Source organism: Phyllobates terribilis, unplaced genomic scaffold, assembly GCF_046119375.1.
Source record: "Phyllobates terribilis strain yellow unplaced genomic scaffold, ASM4611937v1 Scaffold_8__6_contigs__length_399053987, whole genome shotgun sequence".
Taxonomy (NCBI): domain Eukaryota; kingdom Metazoa; phylum Chordata; class Amphibia; order Anura; family Dendrobatidae; genus Phyllobates; species Phyllobates terribilis.
Genome location: NW_027362768.1, coordinates 70,065,995 through 70,083,472, shown reverse-complemented (window position 1 = coordinate 70,083,472; position 17,478 = coordinate 70,065,995). Strand labels below are relative to the sequence as shown.

The 17,478-nt window shown below is 47.1% G+C and overlaps 1 protein-coding gene across 1 annotated transcript in view; it reads right to left on the bottom strand.

Moving 5' to 3' along the window:
* LRRC52 (leucine rich repeat containing 52) overlaps window positions 1-17,478 on the bottom strand; it is a 477,692-nt gene that overhangs the window by 197,062 nt on the left and 263,152 nt on the right. The window lies entirely within an intron of this gene.

Sequence of the window (17,478 nt, the reverse complement as noted above, 5' to 3'; positions counted from 1 at the left end):
ATCTGTTTGTGGGAAATATCCCACACCACGCAGGACCTGTGTACTGGGATCAAACAACAGACAGATGTGTGGTTTATGACACTGAACCTCAAGCCTAGCCTGATGTTCTGCGATAACTAGCAAAATCTCGTAGCAGTTCTGGACCTAGCCGATATGATGCATCCCCCTTGACTGGTGCATGTGCTGAATTTGATGGTGCAGAGCTTCCTGAAAAGTTACCCCGAGATGTCAGAGCTGCTGCAGAAAGTGCAGGCCATCTTTGCATACTTTTGGCATTATCACCCTGCTGCTTGACTGTCTGTGCTGCAGTGTCACTTCTTCCTTCCTCGCCACCTCATATGCGACATAATCACAAGGTGGAACTCCACCTTGCATATGCTGGAGAGACTGTGCGAGCAGCAGCACAGGGCAGTAGAATTTCGGCTGCAGCACGCATGAGTTTCTCTGTGGAACACCACTTCAAAACCAACGAGTGGGCCTCCATGTGGGATGTATGTGCCATGTTGCACTGCTTCAAATACTCCACGAACATAGCCAACGCTGATGACGCCATTAACAGCGTTACTATCCAACTTCTATGCCTCTCTGAAAAACGCTTCAGGTGATGATGGATGAGTTGGTGGCACAGGAGGAAGAGGAGGAGGAACAGGGACCAATCACACCATTATCAGGCCCGTCATCCACACATTGCTCGGAGGGTGGGTTCCTGTACCAACAGCAACCAGGTACACAACTATCCAGTCAGGGGACAGTTTTGGAGGTTGAGAATGAGGAGGAGCATCACAGGAGCATGGCTGGGGGGATACAGAGGACACAGACCATACACCTGCCACAGAGCTTGTTGTTGCCTCTGGGCAGCCTGGCACACATGAGCAAATACATGGTGCGACCGTCAAGTTGCCCGGATTCTTACCAGTGCTGATTACTGAATGACCACCCTACTGGATCTCAGCTACAAGGACAACGTGCCCTTCTTACTTTCATCACTAGAGTGTGATCGGAAAATGCATGAATACAGGCGCACGCTGGTAGACGCACTACTGACAGCATTCCCAACTGACAGCGGGGGCTCAGTGGAAGGACAAGGCACAGGAGGAGGGGGAAGTTGCCAACGCTGCTGGGGCATCGGCACTACCTTGGAAGGAATGGTTAGTCTGACCGAAATTTGAAAAACCTTCCTCAGCACGCCACAACATCCAGCACCACCATCGGCTATGGTTCGTATTAGCAAGAGGCAGCTTTTCAACAACATGGTAGAAAAGTATGTGTCCACACGTCTCCATGTACTCTACCCCATTTAATTTCTGGATCTCCAAGTAGGACACATGGCCTTAGCTTGCCCTTTATGCTTTTGAGGTGCTGGCCTGCCCTGCGGCAAGTGTACTGCGGGAAAGTGTGTTTAGCACTGCAGGGGGTCTGATCATACACAAGCACATCCGCCTGTCTAGAGACAACGTGGGCAAGCTCACATTCATTAAAATGAATCAGGCATAGATCCTCCAGGTCTTGTCCATACCTCTGGCTGAATAAAGAAGTATACCAGCCACATTTAGTCATTGTTATACTCCACTACAGATTGTTCGTTCCATTTGGCATTTCCATTGTTTTGGGGCCTCCCCAAATTAACAACAAAACATAAAAACAGTGTTGGCTAACTCCTCCTCCTCTGCCTCTTCCACCTACACTGCCATGTCCACCTCCACTTGGACCTCTATCTCCTGGGTCAGGATTATTTTTTAATTTTTTTTTTTCTATGTTATTTTAAGTAATTTCCCTCTCCACATTTGTTTGGAAGGCAATTGTCCTGCTCTTACCACCATGTTGCTTCCTTTTGCAGCCCCCTAGCCCTTACTGCGACCATTTTATAACACAAAAGTTCAGGAACCCATTGACTTTTGTAGGGTTCGCAATCAAGTTTCGGTAGAGTTCTGGTACCTGAACCAAACTTTGGACTACAGTTCTGTCGAACCCGAACATCCCCAGGTCTGCGCATCCCTACTCACTATGTATATAATATATAGTGATGGCATACAGTTGCTATACAGGCCACTGCACCTTTGCAGTAACTTGTACTTTTGTTTTATAGAGATCACTTCTCAGCAGGCATCTCAGCCTTATGGGCAGGATTAAAGTCAAAGTGAACATAAAAAGGGAATCAGATAATGTAGACTGACACTTGGGTGATAAGTACAGTACACTTTCTGCATGGATGAGATTACATAAACACAAGACTGTGTTGCTGAAAACGATGACTTTTAAGCATCCTTAAATATCATTTCAGTCTGCAAAATGAGTGTTCCCAGTGTGGTAGATATGCTCACCTGGTTGCACTTGGAGGTAGACACGGAACACTGTCTCTTTAAATTTTCTGTTGGTTTATTAAACGGCATAAACCAATGTAGAGTTCATAAAAATAAACACAGCCCATCTGGCATAATGGCAAAACAAAATAAGAAAATGGCTGGCTATTTAAAGCCCAGTCCACACCCTGAGATGGAGATATGGTGAACAGGAGCAGCAGCAGAAACAGCTGCAGCAACAACAGGTGGCACAACAGTAGACAGGTAAGCTACTGACGCAACAGCAGCAGCAACAGTTGCAACAGCAGCAGTAATAGCACTAGCAGCAGACCGGACAGCAACAGCAGCAGATTAATTTACCCACAGAGGCAGGTCGTGGCACATCAACAGCTCCAACCCCAATGTCAACTAATGAATTCTCTGTCCGGAAGGCGGTGAGGAGAGCCTTGTAGAAGATGACCCCAGGTGATGATATAGAGGCCTTTTAAACCGTTTTTGAAAGGGTCGCTGATAGTGATGAGCGAGTACCGTAATATTCGTAATCGCTATACTCGTAACGAGTTTTTTGCAATAATCGCGTATTCGTTCTGAATAGCGAGTATAATGTAAGTAAATGGGAAATGAGAGTAATTTTCTGCTGGACCCTACAAAGTGGTCTGGGGGCCTGAGGAAAAGGCTGAAATGAATGGGAAAGTGCTGAAACAGAATGTGAAGATCCTGGAGAATATGCCTGCATGCATTTCTGACTCGCATATGGTTTCTGGGAATAAGTTTGTCGCAGTATTACGGCTCTTTTACAGACACACAAGAACAACTACCAAACCTTACCTAAATTGCCTTTAACAGGCCAAAACGGTTAAGAAACAATTTTTCCTGCATAATCACTTGTATATAAGGCTACATAAACCAGAGAAACCAAAAATTATCCCTTTTAGCCTTTGTTCACACATACTGTTGTGGCTTTATTACAATCGCCTTTTACAATTGGGAGGGCCCTGACTTATACATTTTGTAGGTCCCTCTGTCATACATCATTTTTAGTTCGCTATTCCCCAGAACTTTACAAACACAGCTAGAACGCACCAGTAGGTATGTTGATTTTTGACCTGAGAGACCTCAGGTGGCTCTGTAACATGCATTTTGGAGGGACAGCTGTTACTTAGACATTTGGGCGGTCCCTTCATCATTGACACTTCAGATAGTGGAATTCATATTCCATAGCAGTTTACAATGTGCCCATTGTAGCATTGGGCTTGACCCTCCTCCTCCTCCTCCACGACCATCATGTGATACTGCAGCCCTAAATTGAAATGTTCAGAGGGCCTACAGTAGGCAGAAAAGCTGAGTTTTGTGTGGCCCTGTAACATACATTTTGAAGTACCCTCCTCTAGAAATTTTGGAGGCGCCTCTTGTGTGCATTTGATAGTGCCCACACTTATTCATATTGTAGGGCCCTCACTATTATTTAACTCATTTAAGGGCAGAGACTATAGAGAAAATGGTCAAGAGACATGGAGTACTATAAGGTAGCATTGAGTGCGGCCTACGATTCTCAGGTATGGCTGAACTCTGTGAACCGGAAAAATAAAGCTGCACTAGTCAACTGGATGACGAGCTCAAAAATATCACTTGTGCAAGTCAATGGACAAAGAATATATGGTGCCCCCCCTCAAGGATGGGTTGGAGAAGCTTCTCCAAATGGCTCAGAGATTTTGATTGTCAATATTCACCAGATTATATAGCAAGAGAAGACTTCTTGATACTGTACTACTTGGTCCAGAGCAGAATGTGCATCGTATTTCCAAAAATTACTCCTGGGGCTTTGGCCTGTATCATATATGCAGGAAGATTCCATGACAAGGGCCTCCCTTGACAAACATTATCTACGATGGAGTACTGTAGTAGTTGTGGCCCTCAATTCAAGTTTTCAGAGGGCATCAGTCGGTCATCAACAGTCAGTGTAAATTTCTATTGAATATGTATCCACTATCTCAGTCACAATGTGGCACAACCTGTGACAAGGGCCTCCAATGACAAATATTAGTTTGGTAGGACTACTGTACATTCCAGATTTGTCAACTGCACAATGTGCATAGGGCTAGTGAAAATTAGACCTATGAGCTGTGTCATGGTTGACGCAGAAAGCCACCATCCCAAGGGCCTCCAATCACAAATAGTAGTTAGGCTGGAGTAGGAATACTGTCCTGGTTTGTCCACTGCACAATGTGCATAGGATTTGTAAAAATTAGCTCTAAAGGCTATGTCATGGTTGACTCACTATTTTGGCTGTGCCTGTGACAGCTAGCTTGGCTTGTGCCATCAACATCTGAAAATCTGTCAGCAAAACCCAAAATGCCAAAAAAGCCTGTTGGTAAGGGATGTGGACGTGGTGTTGTCAGTGGTGCGCGAGAAGGTGACGCGCCCCCTGGGCCGTGGGGTACTCGGCAGCCGGGCCGGTCATTGCTAGGGGAGATGTCACAGTGGCGGTGACCCGGTCCGTGACTCAGGGCGGTCAATAAAAAGGGGACATTTTATAGAAAAGGATGATAGTTTTTATGTTTAATGTTCGTGACACCACCTGTGGTATGCGGCTAAAGGGAGCCGCCGCTGCAGAGCAGGTCCTCTGGAGCTGTTGTTAATGTAGCAAAGTTGGTTTGGCTCTCCACAGGTAGAGCTTAGCTCCAGGGCAGTGTAGATGTTGTGATGGGGTAGATGATGCTGGGCAGTGTAGTGCAGGGGGTGATGGCACAGCAATGATTCACAGAGACAGTGGGGTGCAGTCTTCTGGGTTTACTCACAGTTCTCACTTTGCTCCTGGTTACAACTGCAGATCATAACTTCCCACGTCATGCTGCGTTCACAGGGCAGGGGTTCAGCAATCCCTCAGGTATTTCAAGAGTGCCTGACAGGACCTCGTTCTATATGCCCTTCTCAGCCGTCTTCCTGCGCTGGATCTCACCATTCCTGCCCTGCGCCTCGCAAACAGTGTCCCAAGCCGGTATCCTCGGATCTTTCTGGGAAACCTGGAGTTCCCTGGATCCTATGTGGCTACCTTTTTAGAGAATGAGTGCGGATGTGGCAACTGCACCCTGAATGTACAGAAGCCTCCGGTTTCTAGTTGAACTTTGTAATTCTCACTAGTTAGGGGCTGGTCCCCTCAGCGGCTCGATCCCTCCACTGCCTGGTAGATTCGGCATACGGGTGGCCTCCAGCACTGCCCGTACCCCTGGGATCCCTTCTTCACTCCTGGAGCCTTTCTTCCTGCTCCTCTCCTTCCTCCTCTCCTTTTCCTGGGTCTCTCTCACTCAGGCCCGCGCTTCCCTGAGCAGAGCTCCTGCAGAGCTACTGCTCCCAACTCTTCCTCTGACTTACTGCCTCTGACTTACTCACTCTAGAATGTGCTACCCTCTCTTTTATATCACTACTTACTGAGCTCCCCTGAACTACTTCCTCCACCCGCACCCACTACATGGTTCCCCCTACTTTGGTCCCCCCCCACTCCAGCCAGGGACAGGGCTCAGCAGAGGAGCAGCGCATCTTGCCCCTCTTGCCGGTTTGGATTCATGTAGTGTTGGATGCAGGTGTTAGGGTCCTGGGCAGCACTCTATCCTTACCTGAGTGTGAGATACCACACCTCAGGGTGAGATGCAGTACCTCTGTGGCGACTAAACCCGCAGGGGCGCCACAAAGGCACTCAGTCTGTGTCAGGTCAGAAGAAGCTTGACGCATCCACTATGTTCCTGGAAAAAGTTCCCGGTCTGGAACGTAAATGTGTGTGGAAGCCAGAAGAGTGAGAGCAGATTCTATCTTGGATAGCAGACAAGGCCTCTATGCATTTGTCAAGCTGCAACAAATCTTCCACAACCACACAGTCTACTGTGGATACACAGAAGGCTGGCCCTTCCAATCCTGAAGCTGGTTCTCCTTCCTCCCGCCATTATCAGTCACAGGAGACATATGACCCGAGCTTGGCCACTCCAAGGATCTGTTTGGTATGTATACTTTGGTTGGCTCTGGCCTATCACCTGCAGAACTGAAGAGGGACAAGAGAAGGTGGCTTACTTTGATGCTCAAGTATTTGAGGACCTACAAGCAGAAGAAAGCCACTTGGAGGAATGTCATTTACTGTCTCCAGAGGTGGAAGCTGATGATGATGAGACACAGTTGCCATCAGGTCAGCCTACAATGTCAACTGGGAAGAAGGATGAGATGGAAGACAAGGTGGTCGATGATGAGTCCACTGATCCGACCTGGACCATTAACACGCATAGCCATGACAGCAACACAGAGGAAGAAGGATATGTAGCACCAACACAGGCACCAAGGATCATGGTTCGCCCAGAGTGAGAACTGTGTCAACTGTTCCCAAGAGCACCCCAAGCACCGCCAAGTCAGGACAAGGGGGCGCTCAGCTGCTGTGTGGAATTTTTTTTCTGAAAGTCCTTCAGAGAAAAACGTTATAGTCTGTAGCATCTGCCATACCAAGTTAAGCAGATGCCAGGCAAAGGCAACCAGAGCACCACCAGTATGAGAAATCACATGGCAGCCAAGCACCCCAGTAGGTGGGCGTAACACCAGAGTACCAAATCTGCGTGTCAAACCAATAATAATAATACTCTTTATTTATATAGCGCCAACCTATTCCGTAGCGCTTTACAATTCAGAGGTTCATATTCAACAGTCATAAGTAACATAGCTAAAGATAATACAATAATTAAAACAAAAATAATGACGACCCTGCTCGTAAGAGCTTACGATCTACAATGAGGTGGGGGTGACACAAAGACAGGGGCTTATTTACAATGATGGTCCAGCCATCTTGAGGGGATGAGGGACAGATAAAGGCTGCATGAGTTCATCACCAGCCAGTATCTGTAGTGCTTTTGGGTTCAGTGGAGACTTATGCCATATCGCCTGGGCTTCGGAATCTGCTGTTCAAGAAGCAGGCGCTCATACCTCCTGCCCACAAGCTGCAGTTGCTCACACACAACAGACACCCACTTTCTTGTGCTAGCAAAGAATCCAATTTTCCGTGCCTGAGAGCTCGGAAAGAAAGCGTAAATACCCAGCCACGCACCCACAGGTACAAATACAAAACTCGCATATTGCCAAATTGCTAGCTGTGGAGATGTTGCCATTAAGGCTTGTGGGAGCACAGTCTTCCATAATCTCTTGGCTGTGGCTGCCCCACAATACAGTGTTCCCAGCCGCCACTATTTTGCCCATTGTGCCGTCCCTGCGTTACACAAGCACGTGTTAAACTATCTGAACCGTGCTCTCACCAACGCCGTAACCCGGAAGGTCCACCTAACAGACACCTGGACAAATTGTTGTGTACAGGGACAATACATTTCTGCCATGGCACACTGGGGGAACCTGGTGGAGGGTGGGACAAAGGCACAAACTGAAACATCACACATCCCACCCACGCTAAGAATAGCAGGCCCAACTTCTGTCAGGGTTTCCACCTCTTCATATTCCACTTCCTTTCTCCCCTTTCTCCCCTTCTCCTGCTCCTCATCCTCTGCTGTATTACCCTCCCCATCACTGCCAAGCTGGGACCTGTGCAGCAAGACGCTCTGCTGAAGCTGTTCTGCTTAGGCCAGAAAGCACACACTGCAACAGAGCTGTGGCAAGCTTTAAAACAACAGACCAATCAGTGGCTCTCCCCGCTGCACTTCCAACCCGGTCTGGTCGTCTGTGATAATGGTCGTAACCTGGTAGCGGCTTTAAAGATCAGCAAACTGGTACATGTGCCATGCATGGCTCACGTGCTGAATCTAGTTGTTTAGAAATTTCTGAAAACCTTCCGTCACTTTCTGTACCTACTTGAGAAGGTGCGCCGTATTAGCGCCCATTTCCACCATTCCTCTACTGCTTTTACAGGGCTGCAAAAGCGCTTGAATTTGCCAAGTCACCAACTCACTTGCGACCTGCCCATGCGGTAGAACTCCACCTATCATATGTTAGCAAGGATTAATGAACAGCAGAGGCCAGTAGCTGAATACCAGTTTCAGCATGCCAGTCAGACTGAGAGTCAGCCACCACATATAACAACTGTCGAGTGGGTGTGGATCGCTGACATTTGTGAGGTTCTTGAGAACTTTGAGTACTGCACCAACCTTGTGAGCGGTGATTAGGCTATTATCAGCGTAACCATCCCGCTGCTGTGTCTCTTGAAACAATCACTGCATAATCTCAAAGAGGAAGCTTTGAGTGCCCAGCATGTTGTTATGGAGCCAGATTTTCCAATGGGTGATACTACCCAGCCTAACCAAAATTCTGAGGCAACATTGGGTGATGAGGAGGAAGATGAGGAGGGCGAGGACTTGTTTTTCTGTGCTACCGAGGGGACTCGTAATGTTACAGAGGTGACACCTAACCCAAGTTTCATGTCTGTCCAGCCTGGATGGGCTGGAGAGGAGGAGGTGGAGGAGGAGGCGAGTCAGCGTGAGGAGAGGATGAGTACTATTTCTACTGTTGAGGACACAGAACATTTGCCTTTTTCCAGCTTGGCCCACATGGGACCGTTCATGTGTAAGTGTCTGTGGCAAGACCCTCGCATGATACATATTTTATCCAACAGTAATAATAATATTATTTATATAGTGCCAACATATTCCGCAGCACTTTACAATTAAGCGGAGACATGTGCATACAATAATTTCAGTTTAAATTACAGTTACATTAGGAGTGAGGTCCCTCCTCGCAAGCTTACATCCAACAAGGCAATGGGTGGACACAATAGGTGGAAAGTGCTTGGTATTTCAGGTCAGGCAATTATAATAAGTAGGGATTTTCATCTAAGACTGCATGATCTGGTCATCAGCCAGTATATTTAAGTGCAATAATCAAGTATCGAGTGTAGTTATCGTGTGCATGGAGTGAGTGGAGACAGATGAATAGTAGGGTGCAGATTCAGAATAATATTTAGAAGGAGGGAACAGGGGAAAGTTAGTTTACTGAGTAGTTGAGGTGGTAGGCTTGTTTAAAGAGATGGGTTTTTAAAGCACGCTTGAAGACGTTGTGGCTAGGCATCAGTCGGATTGCATTGGGTAGAGCATTCCAGAGAACTGGTGCAGCATGAGAGAAGTCTTGGAGACGGAGGTGCTAGGTTCAGATTATGGGGAATGTTAGTCTTAGGTCATTAGTAGAATGGAGGGCACGTGTAGGGCGATAGACAAAGATGAGAGAGGAGATATAAGGCTGTGCAGAGCTGTGGAGAGCTTTGTGGGTGAGAGTGATGAGTTTATACTTGACCCTGTAGCAAATGGGCAACCAGTGTAATGACGGCACAAGATGGAGGCATCGGTGAAGCGACTGGACAGAAATACAAACTTGGCTGCCGCATTCAGGATGTATTGGAGAGGAGAAAGTTTGGTAAGAGGGAGACCGATCAGAAGAGAGTTGCAGTAGTCCAGACGAGAGTGAATAAGACCGACAGTAAGAATTTTAGCAGTTTCAAAGGTGAGAAAAGGTTGGATTCCGGAGATGTTTTAGTGACAAGCAAGCACTAAAATTCTCGGGTACTCGTTGCTCGGGTCGAGCACATTGGATTGCTCGGGTCCTCGACCCGAGCAACGAGCCCAATGTAAGTGTATGGGAAACTCGACCATTTTTCAGGCGGCTCCCCCCGGCGGTCTGCAGAGGGCCTAGAAATTGCCCAAATCGATGGAAACAGTGCTCAAATGACATGGGGACAGCATGGGGAAGACTCCTGGAAGCATCTCTGACTCCCAGATCACTGCTGTCAACAACGTTGTCAGAGGTATTACGCCACTTTTACGGGATCACAATAAAACATACAAAAACGAAACCAAAATGGATTTTCCTGGGAAATATGTTAAGGAACATCCTTTCCAGGGTAATGACTTGTATATAAGGCAAAATAAATACCCAAAAACAAAAATACTCCTCCACACCTTGGGCTATGTCCACACGTAGCGTTTTTGATGCGTTTTTCCACTTATGAATTGCTTTCAACCAAGACAAATGCATTCACCAGGAAATGTCATTTTAACATTTTACAACCTTATCTTGCCATGTGGTGTGTGACACATCATCAGACACATGCATACAGTGCTGAAAAGACATGGGAACAGCATGGGGAAGACCTCTGGAAGCATCTCTGACTCCCAGGTCACTGTCTAAAAGTGTGCCCATCATAAGTGATCCTTGACGCATGCCAATGAAGCCTCCCGCCATGCATCTGTCGTTGCAGACTTGCAACAATCACTGTCCATGTCCTTGTCCCAGTGCAGCGTTCAGTGTCCCTACCCCATTCCTTGGAATGCAAGCGCAAGTATGCAGCCAGCCACCCACCAACCCACAGGCTGCAATACTATACTGCCAAATTTTTGACAGCTGCTTGCACTTGAAATGTGGCCTTTAAGGCTCGTGGAGGCGGAAGCTTTTCATAACCTCATGCAGGCAGTGGCCGGGTGTCCATACTCGGTCCCCAGCCACCACTGTTTCTCCCGGTGTCGCCTCCGCCTTCCACAAGCACGGGTCCCACAACATTATCCGTGCCCTCACCAGTGCACCTACAGGGAAGGACCGCCTAACCACAAACACGTGGACAGGTGAATGTGGCCAGGGACGGAATGGAGCCAGTCCACAGCTTTTTTTTCTGAATTCTATTTCACCACAGTCATATTCTCTAGCTTGGTGAAAGGACTTGGGAAACCATATCTACCCAGCTGTCATTTCTCCCAGGAAGTCCTCTAAAGCTGCTTTCACTTGAAAAGTGGCCTTTTAGGCTCATGGAGGCGGAAGCTTTTCACAACTTCATGCCTCGTGTCCATACTCGGTCCCAAGCCACCACTATTTCTCCCGGTGTTGTCTCCGCCTTCTACAAGCGCGGGTCCCTGAACATTACTGCTGGTACTTTTCTGTGGGAATTTGTTTGCCTCCTACCAGCCTGGAATATTTCCAGTAAACTATGGTACGACGCCATGGTATTAGCACTGCCCCCAGTACCAGTAGCGAAGCCTTCCACAATTTCCTTCTCAGGAATTTTATTTGGTAGACTGAGTGGCTGCCCAAATACATTAGTTTCTCACAAAGGAGCTGAAGATAGAGTGGCAGTAGGTGCAAGTTTCTCCAGTGTGTTAGATATCAGAGGGTGAACGGCAGCACATTGGATCAGTGGTTAGCACTGAAGCCTTGCAGCGCTGGGATTCTGGGTTCAAATCCCAGCAAGGACAACATCTGCAAGGATTTTGTATGTTCTCCCCGTGTTTGCATGGGTTTTCACCTCAGTAAAAAAGCAGCCATAGAGTGTCCGGGAACCTTCCCACACATTTTTCTTAGCCAGGACTGCTTCTTGGCAGGGTTGGACGGTCCCACCAAAGAATCCTCGGGTGTGCCCTGGCTTCTACATCAGAAGAGTTCATGACAGCACTAGCTTTGCAGCTGCTATGGGGCTCTTGAGCGGGGGAGAAAGGTGACCCCTCAGAATCAAGTCCTCTGGTGGGCCCAATGTTTTTCAATCTTAAACAGCTTCTCAGTGGGAGTTGTATTTCACAACAGCCATCTTCTTTAGCTCGGTGAAATGACTGGCTTAGAAGGAAACCATATCTACTCCGGCTGTCATTTCTCCATCACCAGGTTCCGCCCATTATCACACACGACCATGCCTGGCTGTATGTTCAGCAGTGAGAGCCACAGATCAAGCTGCTGTGTTACAGCTTTCAACAACTCTGCAGCGCTGGGCGGTTTGTCACCTAAGTATTAAGCATGTTATCTTCAGCACAGCCTGTTGCCGCTTGGCCAAGGCAGTGCTGCAGTGCTTTTAGCTTGTGACTGATGTGGTTATTTCGGAGATGGAGGAGGAGGTGCAGGAGCTGAACAATGTCATTACACTGAGGTTACATTGGCGACTGTTTTTATACTAAAAAAAGATCCTACTGTTTTTTTTTTATGTTATGTTTTAAGGCACTGCATACAGTTACAGGGTATGCAGTGAGTCCAATGGCTGACTAAATTTAGGAAAAACCCCACTAAGAAATTAAAGACACATAGAGCAGGGCCACAGTAACGACAAATTCCCATTAGAAAAGAGAGAGTCTCCCATAGTGTTGGCCTACGCAGTGAATGCAAGGCACTTCAATGCCCCTTGGAAAAGACGTGGAGGAGAGCCTCATAAAAAATGTTCCCAATAGAAAGGAGCGGACCTCCTATACAGTTATATGAAAAGGTTTGGGCACCCCTATTAATCTTAAGCTTATTGTTTTATAAAAATTGGTGTTTTTGCAACAGCTATTTCAGTTTGATATATGTAATAACTGTTGGACACAGTAATGTTTCTGCCTTGAAATGAGGTTTATTGTACTAACAGAAAATGTGCAATCTGCATTCAAACAAAATTTTACAGGTGCATAAGTATGGGCACCCTTATCATTTTCTTGTTTTAAATACTCCTACCTACTTTTTACTGACTTACTAGAGCACTTTTTTTTGGTTTTGTAACCTCATTGAGCTTTGAACTTCATAGCCAGGTGTATGCAATCATGAGAAAAGCTACTTAAAGTGGCCACTTGCAAGTTGTTCTCCTGTTTGAATCTCCTCTGAAGAGTGGCATCATGGGCTCCTCAAAACAACTGTCAAATGATCTGAAGACAAAGATTATTCAACATAGTTGTTCAGGGGAAGGATACAAAAAGCTGTCTCAGAGATTTAACCTGTCAGTTTCCACTGTGAGGAACATAGTAAGAAAATGGAAGAACAGTTCTTGTTAAGGCCAGAAGTGGCAGGCCAAGAAAAACATCAGAAAGGCAGAGAAGAAGAATGGTGAGATCAGTCAAGAACAATCCTCAGACCACCTCCAGAGAGCTGCAGCATCAACTTGCTGCAGATGGTGTCACTGTGCATCGGTCAACTATACAACGCACTTTGCACAAGGAGAAGCTGTATGGGAGAGTGATGTGAAAGAAGCCGTTTCTGCAAGCACGCCACAAACAGAGTCGGCTGAGGTATGCAAAATGACATTTGGAGAAGCCAATTTCTTTTTGGAAGAAGATCCTGTGGACTGATGAAACCAAGATTGAGTTGTTTGGTCATACAAAAAGGCGTTATGCATGGCGGCAAAAAAACACAGCATTCCAAGAAAAACACTTGCTACCCACAGTAAAATTTGGTGGAGGTTCCATCATGCTTTGGGGCTGTGTGGCCAATGCCGGCACCGGGAATCTTGTTAAAGTTGAGGGACGCATGGATTCCATTCAGTATCAGCAGATTCTTGACAATAATGTTCAAGAATCAGTGACAAAGTTGAAGTTACGCAGGGGATGGATCTTTCAGCAAGACAATGATCCAAAACACCGCTCCAAATCTACTCAGGCATTCATGCAGAGGAACAATTACAATGTTCTGGAATGGCCATCCCAGTCCCCAGACCTGAATATCATTGAACATCTGTGGGATCATTTGAAGAGGGCTGTCCATGCTCGGCGACCATCAAACTTAACTGAACTGGAATTGTTTTGTAAAGAGGAATGGTCAAAAATACCTTCATACAGGATCCAGGAAATCATTAAAAGCTACAGGAAGCAACTAGAGGCTGTTATTTTTTCAAAAGGAGGATCTACTAAATATTAATGTCACTTTTCTGGTGAGGTGCTCATACTTATGCACCTGTCAAATTTTGTTTGAATGCAGATTGCACATTTTCTGTTAGTACAATAAAACTCATTTCAAGGCAGAAACATTACTGTGTCCAACAGTTATTACATATATCAAACTGAAATAGCTGTTGCAAAAACACCAATTTTTTAAAAACATTAAGCTTAAGATTAATAGGGGTGCCCAAACTTTTTCATATAACTGTATTTGTAATGCCCATGCACTAAGTGTATGGGCTGACAAACATTTACCCCTGGGGGTTATACATGAACATACTGTATAAAAAAATATATTTTAAGGGCATCATAAAAACCCTTTAAAAAAATTATGTGGGTGTTGCATCACGGCCCACGGTCACCCTGGTGATATGGTGGTGGAGGATGAGGAGAAGGAGGAGTACAAGAGCAAATAGCCAAAATTAGGAAGCGTATACCCATGTGTGGGTGTGAAAAGGTGCATGGGAATACACCTCCCAAGAAAAGACACTGGATTTGAGTTTATGTTACGCTGCTATCATTCGGTGGTGTTGAGAAGTCTGGCCCAATCCAGCCCTTTTTCATTTTTAAAAAAGTCAGCCTGTCAGCATTTTCAGTTGACAGGCGGATGCGCTTATCAGTTATAATTCCACCAGTGGCACTAAAAATCCGCTCTGATAAAACACTGGCAGCAGGGCAGGCCAGGACCTCCAAGGCATAGAGAGCCAGTTCATTCCACGTATCCAGCTTGGATATTCAATAATTATAAGGCACAGAGGAATCGCGGAGGACGTTGGTACGGTTGGCAAGGTACTCCCTCAGCATCTTCCTAAACTTTGCACTCCTTGTGAGAGTACCCCGTGCCTCAGGGCCTGTGCGATGGGAGGGTCTGAGAAAACTCTCCCAGAACTATGACAGCGTTCCGCTGCCTCTGATGGATTGAAGTTGTGTCTCTCTCGCCTGTACCCCTTGGTTGTCCAATGAAGTGTGCCCTCTGCCGCCACTGTTTTCAGATGGGAATTTTTTTAACAGTTCCACAACAAGGGCCTCCTGGTGCATCCTCATTTTTGTAGACCTGTCCGCCTCAGGAATAAGAGATATAAAGTTCTCCTTGTAGCGTGGGTCTAAAAGTGTCACCAACCAGTAATGACTGTCACCCAAAATTTTGAGAACGCGAGGGTCATGGGAAAGGCAGCATAACATAACCTCAGACATGCGTGCCAGACTACTAACAGGCAAGACTTCCGTGTCCTCACCAAGAGGATGACTGACCATGCTCTCCTCCTCATCCTCTCTGTCCTCTGGCCATCCACGCTGAACAGACGGTATGACAGCTGTGCAGGTTGTACCGTCTATATTGCATGAAATTAGCTCCTGTCCTTCCTCCTCCTTCTCTTCCTCATTGTCACCCAATCCACGTTGGGATGAGAAGAGGCATGGCTGTGTCTAATCATCCTGTATGGTTCCTTGCTCCATCTCATTGTGCTCCGCCTGCAATGCATCCTCTTTGATTGTGAGCAGACAGCATTTCAGAAGACAGAGAAGCGGGATGGTGACGCTACTTATGGCGTCATCACTGCTTACCATCTTCTTGGTGGAGTCCTCAAAGTTTTGGAGGATGTTACATATGTCTGACATCCATGTCCACTCCTGAGGTCTTATGTGTGAAGTCTGAACTGAATACCGACTGCCTTGTTGATGCTGGTAGTCAACAACTGCCCTCTTCTGCTCACAAATCCTTCCCAAAATGTGCAGTGTAGAGTTCCAACATGTTGAGACACCACACACCAGTTGGTGAGCCAGAAGCTGCAAACGCTGCTGAAGAAAGGCAAGGGTGACGGAAGCCGTAGCTGACTTTCTAAATTGGGCACACAGGCGGCATACTTTGACAAGCAAATCTGACAGCTCCGGGTAGGTTTTGAGAAACCCCTGAACCACGAAGTTAAGCACATGGGTCAGGCATGGTACATGTGTGAGCTTGCCTAGCCTCAGAGCCGCCACCCAGTTCTGGCCATTGTCACACACGACCATGCCTGGCTGTAGGTTGAGCGGTGTCAGCCACAGATCTGCCTGCTCTTTCTGAGCTGTTCACAACTCTTCAGCATTGTGCGGTTTGTTACCTTAGCATATTAGCTTCAGCACAGCCTGTTGCCGCTTGGCTGAGGCAATGCTGCAGTGCTTCCAGCTTGTGACTGATGTGGTCATTACGGAGATGGAAGCTGAATAGGAGGAGGAGGCTGAGGAGGATGAGGTGCAGTATCAATAGATACTGCACCACCTGATTGACCTTGGGCCCACAATCCTCGGCGTCGGGAGGATGTGTTTCATCCCAAGGTCCGACTTGGTCCTGACTTCCACTATGTTAACCCAGTGTACCATCCCTGCAAAAAGCACTTTTTCATGTGTACGTGGTTAGGTGGACTTTCCCAGTAAGTGCATTGTTGAGGGTATGGCTAATGTTGTGGGACACATGCTTATGTAATGCGGGGATGGCACACCGGGAGAAATACTGGCGGCTGTGGACCAATTACCAAGGGATGACCGTCGCCATCAGGTTGCGGAAAGCTTCCGTCGCCACGAGCCTTAAAGGCAACATTTCAAGCGCAAGCAGTCACGAAATGTGGGAATTTATTAATGTGGCCTGTGTATTTGCGTTCCAAGGACTGGGGTATGGACAACTGTACGCTGCACTGCGACAAGGACGTGCTTGCTGATGGTGCTAGTTGAGAGTGTGCAATGACAGATGCAGCGCAGGAGGCATCTTCACATTCACTATGGACAGGTGATTGGCTTGCACGCACAACAGCGGAAGGATCAGTGGTGTCACCCGCAGACACTGTTCCTGGACCCTGGGGTTTGGTCCACAAAGTCGAGTGCTTTGCTGCCATGTGCCTGATCATGCTGGTGGTGGTCAGGCTGGTCATTTTGCTACCCCTGCTTATTCTGGCCTGGCAGGTGGTGCAAATGGCCTTTTTGGGGGTATTGGCAGAGTCTTTAAAAAATAACCAGACTCGGGAAGACTTAACAGTTGTACTGGCAACTTTCGTCATGTTGGTGTTACAGGGAACGGTTGACAGCCTTCTGTCTGCGGCCACCACACTGCTTCTTCCTGCCTTTTGGGGTGCTCTGCCTCTCTCCCCCTGTGTGCTGCTGTACTTGCTCTGCATTTCCTCCTGCAAGGCTTGATCAGTTACTATATCATCCACCACCTCGTCTTCCACTTCCGCACTCTGGTCCTCCTCCTGACTTTATGACAATTGTGTCTCATAATCGTCCACCTCTTGGGACACTTTCCCACCGTCGCCTTCATATGACCGTGGCTGCTCAAATATTCGGGTATCGCTACATACGATCTCCTCTTGCCCGACTTCAAGTGGACCAGGCAAGAGGCCCAAATCTATAAATGGAAAAGTGAACAGCTCTTTGGAGTGTCCAAGTGTGGGATCAGTTGTGTCCATGCACTCAGCATGGTGGGAGAAAGGAGGATCAGAATGAGGAATATGCGGCCCAGACTAACGGGTACTGAGACTTGACTGTGTGGAAGAAAGGGTGGTGGTAGTGGTGGCTAAGTGACTGGAAGC